The sequence below is a fragment of the Vombatus ursinus genome, unplaced genomic scaffold (genome assembly GCF_900497805.2).
Source record: "Vombatus ursinus unplaced genomic scaffold, bare-nosed wombat genome assembly UNPS02014812.1, whole genome shotgun sequence".
Taxonomy (NCBI): domain Eukaryota; kingdom Metazoa; phylum Chordata; class Mammalia; order Diprotodontia; family Vombatidae; genus Vombatus; species Vombatus ursinus.
In genome coordinates this window covers 102,116,689-102,126,447 of record NW_020954590.1, presented here as the reverse complement: position 1 = coordinate 102,126,447, position 9,759 = coordinate 102,116,689, and the positions used below count along the sequence as shown (strand labels likewise).

At 35.2% G+C, this 9,759-nt stretch overlaps 1 pseudogene; it reads right to left on the bottom strand.

The window, feature by feature from the left end:
* Positions 1 to 3,915: 3,915 nt before the first annotated feature.
* Positions 3,916 to 4,620, bottom strand: LOC114054037 (annotated as a pseudogene).
* Positions 4,621 to 9,759: the final 5,139 nt, after the last annotated feature.

Genomic DNA, 9,759 nt, shown 5'->3' with positions numbered 1-9,759 from the left:
TGTTCTAGTCAACTTTTTGAGGCTGTAAATTGTAAATAAGGTGCTAGCTTGCATTAGTGGAGAAAGTTCTCTCACTTAGGGATAGAAGAGCTTTGATTAAGTGATATTATAAGTCATGCTAAGTGTTGAGGATTTAAGCAAGGTAGTTTCTGCCCTCAATTTACATTCTAATTGGGAAGTCTTCACATAAAGGAGAGCTGAAAGGGGAGGGAGGGACAAGCAGTATGAATGTATAGAGGGTTGGGAAGTAGCATTGAGGCCTGGTCCTAAGCAAGTTAAAGCAAAAACTCATTTATCTGAGCTCAGGGTAACAAGGGAAAGGATACAAGGTCCAGGTGGGAGGGGATGAAGATAATGGCTAGAGTATAAGTGGCTTAATGTGGAGATGACTGGGAGTTCTCTGGGTCAATGAAATCAAAGATCCAGTCTCTATTTCCCTATTCTTGGCACCTAACACAGTGCATGGTACATAGTAGTTCCTTAATGAATGCTTGTTGAACTGAATATAATCCAATTACATTCATGTTAATGTTCATTTTATCTCTATCAAGCCATGGACAGAGCTTCAACTTATTTAAATGGAAGTTATAAATGACGAGGATTGCAACATAGAGTACAGAACACTGGTTTTGCTGTCAGAAGACCTTGGTCCAATTCTAACACTATGGCTATTTCCAATCCATAAAACCTTAGTCACTTAACCCTTCTGACTAGGATAGTTTCCTTATCTGTAAAATGACGGGATTGGACAAGAGCTCTAAGGTCACTTCCAGTTTTAAATTATATAATTCTAAATTGGAAGCTGTTATTACAAGAGTTTTTGAGGGGAATGACACTATAGGTCTCTTAATGTATTCAAATTTTCTTCTGCTTTACAAAGCAGAACTAAGAGCATAAGGAATATCATATATATATATGTATATGGAATATTCATTCATCGACATAAGAGCTTTGGAACAGAGATGTAGCAATAGAATGGGCTACCTTACAAAGTAGTCAGTGCCCATCCCTTAGCATAAAGGTTAGGTTATCATCTCAGGGATATGTAAAAGGGATTCCTGCATTGGATGGGAAGGTCCCTACTGTTCACTTGATAGCATTAACACAGCTGTACTTTTAAAAAATGACTGTAACTTTATTTTGAAATGTCACATACAGAGATTTATACAGTGGCCAAAGCAATTCACTTTCCTTACAATACTATGAAGTAGATAATGCAAATATTTTTCTCTTTCTACAGATAAGGAAATGGAAGCACAGAGAGGTTAAGCAACTTGTTCATGGCCTCACAGTGAGTGGCAGAACCATGGCCTTTTGCTTCTCAGTCCAGTGCTCTTTACAATGTATCATCAATAGGTATATAAAACTGTCAGCGTGCTCACATTTACATAATCCTAAAAAAATACATAATTTCAAATGGGACAGATCCCTCTGCATTTTCATGAGCAAATCATGTCATGAATGAATGAAAAAGCATTTATAAAGTGCCAGGTATGAAAGCACTGCTCTAAGTGTTGAGTGTACAAGTAGAAAATTCAAGACTGCTCCTGTTCTCAAGCCCTTACATTCTAAGAGAGGAAGACCACATACATAAGAATATTCAGCTGTAGGGCAGTTTCTAATGCACCTTCTTTAGTGGTATTTCCAGTGACAAAACAGAATCTGGTACAGATATTTAAACATCATAGTCCCTAGGACTTTAGTGACAAGAACTTTCTTATGCTGCAGAACATAAAGACTATATATAATGAGAGTATAGTTATTGAAAAGGATTATAGACTTTTAAAGCTATGTAGTTTCACAGATGAGGAAACAAAGACACCCCCGTTTTCCCTCTCCCACCCCCATTCTCCAAGAGAATCATTTAGGTCATTTTGAGGTAAACGCTAGGAAGGTGTTTATCTCAGCCATTTACTATAGATACTTGCTATATAAATGCTACATGATAAATAAATGTTATATAAATTTAGATATAGCCATTCACTATAGACTATCTCAGCCACTATTCCCCATAGATACTTGCTATGTAAATGAAAGTACTTTTTGCATTAAAGTCTCAAATAGAAGTATACTTTGGAAAACAAAAACCAAGAAGTATAAATAGACACGATTTAAACTTTGTTTTAACTAAGCATCTTTGAAGTTTAAGCAAAATAATCAACTGGCAGATGCGACCACCTACACATTTTCAAATGTCATTTGAAGTACATTGAAACTTGCCTCAGCCATTTTCACCATAGAGCAGAATTCCATATGAAGGCAAAATTATATTCCATATAATTTAGATTCCTTATAACTCCATATAAAGGCAAAATTATATTCTTTATGAAGGAAAATTATAAGGAGTATTCATTCATCAACATAAGACCCAATTTAGTGGATCTATCTATTGAAATAGCCAATGAACTACTTGGTAGTTCTACAACATGGAACCCAAGGGCAGACTGTATTGTTTTATTAAACTTCTAACAACAGTGTATCTAATCAAGTAATGCAAGTAATATTAAGCAAACAATAGCATTAACCTGGTCCTCATGCTGAACTTTTTCTAGAAACTTTTACTCCTATTACCTTATGGACTCTTACTAACATTGAATCCTGTATGGTATAACCTTTCATCTTTGGAGAAGCAGAGTCCTTTGATTATAGTACTGAAATTACAGAAGGGGTAGACTGAAATTTCAGATAACACAAAAGGTTGTAAGCTTTCTCAGACTTTATTTCTGCCATCTTTATTCTTTTTCCATGTAAGCCAATTACTCACAAATCCAAGTATTTGGTTTCCTTTTGCACTCACATATAAAAACCTATTTTTTAGATAAACACCCCATTGCTTAAACCCTGCCTTATAGTGGAAAATAAAAAGTTAGAACACATTTCAGAAAACTTTTCCTATATTTTGTCCATCATGCTAAAAATAAAATAAATTTTCCTTGCTGTTTCCATGTTCATCTTTACAAGTCTTCAAGTTTTTTGACTATCTGTACAGCTGCATTAAACATGCAGCTTTCTTATTGCTTGGCTATTTCAAAACAGCCAGAAATTTGGTTAGGAGAGAACCTTATTGAAATGAGAAACTTGGGTATTGGGTCACTTCTTTGTTGAGAATACTGAGTCACATGTCAGCTAAGATTTGTTTTCATTCTTGGAAGATGGGATGAAAACAACACTTTAAATGTTACCTTTTCCTATATCATTTATAAACTTTTTCAGTTTCCACTGTTGAGAATAGAATAGCTTGAAGATTAGTACCAGTACCTTTGTCATAATTTCCTTATTTGTTCTACTATTTTCCTCTGACACTCTTGGAATAATCAATTACTTTACTGGCATCCCCAAGTGCTTAATGAGTTAGAAAATAATGGTGATAGCTTTAAACTTCCCTAAATGTAAACATAAGTAAAAATTTTAAAGTTTTATTTTAATGAAAATATTTAAGTATATCTCTTGATATTGGAACTAAGAACTTGAACAACAGTAACAAGAACCACCTTCATGCTGTGTTTTCTTTCTGAAATAAAAGCAATTGATATTTTTTTCTCTGAGTTGATCCCCCTCCCCCACCAGCCTCTCATCTTGCATACTAATCTCTATCTCTATTCATTTTACGTTTGAACTTGAAAAAAATGTGATTAAGGCTCCTGAAAAGATAGTAAATTTAAACATTATTTACTTTGTATATAAAAAATATGTTACATGTTTTATGTTGCTATATGATATACACTTAACACACTGAGACCTCTAGCATATTTGAAGCCTTTATATATCTTCCATATGAATTTCTCAGATATAGAAATTCGTTACTTTTACTAAAACAAACAAACGAAAATAATTAGGTAAAATTGAAGACTGATTATTCCATTATAAAGATTTTCTTGAATTTTCAAAGATTTATTCAGTGATTTGTATTCTTTTCTAGCATACTTTCAATGTTCTTTTCTTGGCTGAAATTGGGCTTTCTGTTTTTGTTAGTTTTTAACTATCCTCACTCAGCCCAGTTTCTTGGATTGTTGTTGTTTTCCTACTGAAACATCAGGCTTTTTTTTTCCCTCTTTTTTTGGACTCTTCATTTTTCTTTGTTTATAGGAGAAGATGCTATGGATGTGGAAAATTAATCTTTGGCATCATAACTCTATGCCACACTCTAAGGCATACGAGACTGACTTTAGTATTTACTTCATATAGTAAAGATGGGGGAGTCTTCTTATTTTGATTATGCCTCCACATTTTGATGAAACTTTCACTTGATGCTGTAACAATATGATGCTCTGGTACTTCAAAGATGAATATGTCTTTTATTCTGTTTTTATGAGTCTTAAATTCACAGACCAATTTTAGTGAATCACGGTCAAACAACTTTACAACTTCTTAATCTACAACCACAGCAAGTGTGAAATCAGAAATAAATGAAACAGAAGAAATTCTCTTTCCATTGACGATGGTACCACTAATGGATGAAGTTTTAAGTTGGTAGATATCTATCTTGTTTATTATGACAAATATATATTTCTCTCTCTGACGGGACTATTGAATTATGTGAGCATTTTGTTTTATATTTTTGATGACTGCAGATCTTCCTTCAATATGATTCCATGTTTGTAATGTCTTGTCTATTACCATCTTTGACTTCTCTGTGATTTCATCAGTTGTGGGTACTTCCAGGTGAGGAAATTTCCTCTGTTATTCAGGTTGTCATCTTCTCTGCAATTTCTTATCATCATCAACAAACATTTATTAAGTGCTTATTATGAGCCAGACACTGTGCTAAGCACTATTTAAAATATTTAGTATTTTATTTTCCCCTAATTACATGTAAAAACAATTTTTAACATTTGTTTTTAAATTTTTGAGATGCAAATACTCTCCCTCCCTCCCTGCTCCCCTCATTGAGAAGGTAAACACTTTGATATAGGTTATACCTATGTAGTCATACAAAACATATTTCCATATTAGTCATGTTGTAAAAGAAAACATAGACAAAAAACCCCCAAGAAAAATAAAAAAGTAAAAAGTATGCTTCAATCTGTATTCAGACTCCATCAGTTCTTTCTCTGGGGATGGACAGCATTTTTCATCCTAAGTCCTTCAGAGTTGTCTTGAATCATTGTATTGCTGAGAATAGCTAAATCATTCACAGCTGATCATCATATAATATTGTTGTTACTGTGTACAATGTTCACCTGGTTCTACTCATTTCACTTCCAAGTTTTTCTGAAAGCATCCTGCTCATCATTTCTTATAGCACAATAGTATTTTATCACAATCATATACCTTAACTTGTCCAGTCATTCCCCAGTTGATGGGCATCCCCTCAATTTCCAATTCGTTGACACCAGAAAAGAGCTGGCTAAGCATTATTGATACAAAGAAAGATAAATACCCAGTTTCTGCCCTCGAGAAGCTCACATTCTAATGGGTCAGAAGACATGCAAACAACTGTGAGCATATAAAGTATAAAAGGGAAGCCATATCAGACAGAAGGAACTGGGATAGGAGCTGGGGTTAGGTACATGGGAAAGGTCCCTTGCTTAGAAGGTGGGACTTGAGCTGAGTCTTGAAGAAAACCAGGAGCCATAGTTGAGGAAGAAGAACCTTTCAGACATGGGAGACAGCCAGGGAAAAAACACAGAACTGTGTTGCCTAAAGCATTGAGAGGTTAAGTAACTTGTCCAGAGTTATATAGACAAATGTCATACACACCATAGATGTTGTAGAGCAGAATAAAAAAAATATATATATATCTGAGAAGAATTTGAAAGACTCTCAAGCCATTGGGTCCAATAGGAAAATTTAGCACAAGAGGGTTGGGGTTCTCTCAATTAACAAATCTGATGGAACAAACACAGATGATTCTAAAGAGAAAGAAAAAAGATATCTCAAAGAGAATGATGTGGCTACAAAGGGAACTCACTGGTGATAACATATTTCTTTAAAATGCATATGCAAGATGGAAGCAAATTAAAGTAAAAACTGAATGTGAATGCAATACAGTGGCACACATTCTTGTAAGAACACTTTCATGGAGGTTAGCCATTTTAACTAAATTGGAGACAAGAGAAGGAACAAGAAAGAAATAGGATTACTAATTGAGGTGGATAGAATAGTAAATATGGACAGCAAAGGAAAGAAAGAACTACCCAATTACTATTTTGCTTCTGTATTCTTTACCAAAAATAGTGTCTTTTGGATTAGGAAGGAAGGAGAACATTGAAATCCAAAAATAACTAAGTAAGTAATCACCTAGCTGTCTTCAAAGGGTTTAAGTTCCCAGGACTAGGTGAACAATAATCCTGGGGAAGTTGCGGAACTTGAAGAGTTTCTCTCTACTCACAAGAGATCTTAGTTCAGGCTTTCATCCAGTCTCACCTGGACTATTACATAGCTTTCTAATTGGTTTCCCTGCCTTCAATCTCTCCCTTCTCTCTCCTTCACTCCCCATAAAGCTTGTCAAATGGATGTTCCTAAATCACAAGTCTGATGACGCTACTACACTTCTCAAGAAGGACCAGTGGCTCCCTCTTACCTCTAGGGGGAAAATACAGTCTTTCTTCAAAACTTCCTTCATAATCTGGTGCAACTCTAACTATTGGCTTATTGGTCATTAGTGTACTTCATCACTATCCCTCCACCTCCATCAACATAAGATATTTGTAAAGTGCTCAGAATAATGCCTGGCATATAGTAAGCACTTAATAAATGCTTGTTCCTTCTTTACTTCCCATCACAGGCTTAGCCCTGAGCAGTGAGAGTTTCCTATAGCTATATGGCTCTGGACTTGACCATGCAGCCCCCAAGGCTACCCTCCTCCAATCAGATCCTTTAGCTCTCACTCTGGAGCAATGCTTTGCTGATTTGAGAGAGCTCTTCGTACTTAGCTGTTCCAGAGCTGACCAGGCTGTCCCTCGACCAATGTTTTCGGTCATACTGCTATGTAAGTGCCTCCTTTCCTCCCTTCTTTCTACCTCTTGATCAGAGAACAATAATCAAATCAACACTATCATTTCTGGAAAAGATGCATCATTCCTCTGACTTCCAGACAACAACTCTCCTTTCTGACCACCACTTTCCAACGTGTGTTATCTTCTTTTGTTAGAATGTTAGTTACTCAAGAGTAGGAGCTGTGTTGTGCTTCTTATATTTGTGTCCTTACTGTTTAGCATTGTACCTGATGCATAGTAAGGCCTAGACAAATACATTTTCATTTATTCATTCATTCATTTGTGTCCTTTATGTTCCAGCCAAACTAATCTATGTGCTGTGTCCATATATGACAGTGCCACCAAAGGGTTTCCTATATCTCTTTCTGACTGGTTGTTCAACCCCTTTACTGTCTCTGAACTGAGAGGTCATTAAGCTGTCACTGCCATGGCTGCATCCAAGATCCAATGCTGGCACTGCCACTGTGTGTATTTCTGGGTTGTCCTACAATCTGGTGTCACAGATCTCTGCCACCAACCTCCTAAATTGTCTTAGGCTGGAAAGCTGTCTCACCTGCCTTTTTTTTTTTTTTTTTTTGGCTCTGCTGCTCCAGAATTCAGTTTGAGGTATAATTTTAAAGTTGTTTGGAGGGTAATGTTGGGAGAGTTCAGCTAAGTTAGTCTGTAATCTTGCCCCTGCCCCTCTGCAGACCAGATCTCAGGGATGTGGTATTGACTAGGTACTTCTTTCAACACTTGGACAACACTGGCAGCACCTAATTTAAATCAGCCTCTCGGTTACATCTTTAGTATTTCAATGTGAAGTGGTATGCTCAAGGGAATACTGTGAATGGCCACTACACAACTCAGCTTGTATCATTTCCCTGCCCCCTCTTCAGTTCTCACAAATGGTGCCACATTAAGCCATTGTCAGCTATATTTTTAATAAACTTATTAGATTAGCCTTATGTGAAGAGTGGGAACTCAGGAATAGGGAACATATTTATTAAAAAAAAAACCTTGGTCTTAGATTCAGAAGACATAGGTTTTAATCTGATCAGATTAAAACCTATGTCTTCTGAATCTAAGACCAAGGTTTTTTTTTTAGCAAGTATTTTAATTAATGTCTCTTATCCAACCCCCATCATTGAGCAAATATTTTAAATCCTGAAATATAAAGATCTTAATATACAGATTCATAGTCTGACAAAAAAGTCCCACATTAGTTTGTCCCACATTAAATTCCTCACTGAAATGAGTGGTAGGTTTCATCTTTAATCTTTTGGTCTGATAGTTTATCATTCATTGATCAAAATTCCATAGTCTTTAAAAGCTGGTTTTCTCTATAATGTTATCATTTCATGAATTTTTCTTCTAGTTCTTCTCTCTTTGCTCTGAATCAGCTTATAGAAATCTTCCCAGTATCCTCTGAAACTGTTAATTTCATTATGTCTTTCAGCTTTGACTGAAATATAGACGCTTTAAATATTTAAATACACATAGATGCTTTGCCTCTTTCTTTGATTTCTTTGGGGTGTAAGTCTAGTGCTAATATAAATGGATCATAGCTAGGATTTATATAGTGCTTTACACTTTGCAAAGCGCTTTACAAATATTAACTCAATTTAAACTGTTAAGTGCTATATATAATGCTAGTTATTAAAACATAGGTCTGGACAAACCGATGAGCAGTAACCTAGATAACATTCTTTTTGCTCTTATCTCTGTGGCACAGATGAGTACAATTTGTGGTCTATTTAACCCCTGGCTACACTGTTTTTTAAATAGCAAAATTGAATGAGTGGGATTGAAGCTGAATGGGGCTGAGAGGGTAGAGAAAGTAGGTGCTTGGAATATAGAAGAAGGAGTAGTAGAAACAATGAGTATTGTAAATTTTGTTTTAAAGTGTGGGAGATGGCATGTGAGGGGGATGTATTTGAACATGAAAACTGAATTAAATAGGCATAAAGGTTCATTTAACTAGGTAGAACTGTTTCTATAAAAAGTGTTAGGCCTCTGAAAGAAATGTTTGTGGCATGTGGCCTTTGTAAATTTTCATCTTAGTTTGGAACAAAGGCAAAATTGGTGGATAGGAAGGCTGACATATCCCAACCTCACCTTTTGGAAGAGGCCTATGAAATACTGTGGAACATTTTCAATGCCACTACTGTTTTATAAATTGTGGTTGTTGGCCTTTATGAATAGTTGTTAACATATTCTGATGCATATATTTGAAAGAACATCAACTAAATTAGAAAAGTGAATTTTTAAAATCTTTTCTTACTAATGGCTTAAAACAATTTAACAGTGACTCTTTTTTTGTTTCATCAATATGTGCCATTAGCATAATTTTTTCTTCTCCACACCATCACTTCTCTCTTTTTTGTTGAAGGGATAAGAATTTCATTAAGGGTTAAGACAGATTTATTTTAAAGCCTGGACATGTGGGATTTAAAATGAAATACATCTGTCTCAGGATTATTAAACTACTGCATAACCTTTGAAATCTGATGTATTAAGGTGGGTTTGCTCAGTAATAATCCATATCTCATTATCTAAGCTCTACAAAGATAATATAAAATGTTATTGTAGCAGGAGAGAACAAGATGGTATCACCTTATTCTCAGAAACAAAAATTAGGTTCACCTATCATTGCCTTCTGCACCAAATCGAATTTATCCTTGAGCTTATTTCAGTTGACAGCCTGGTCTAGGGCTTACATTTTGTCATAAAATATCCTTACTCATTTTGTTATAAAATGTCTTGACTCAATTTGTCTTCACTGATATCATCTGTGGTAGATGATAAATTTTTATAGGACCAGAACACTGTACACAATTAT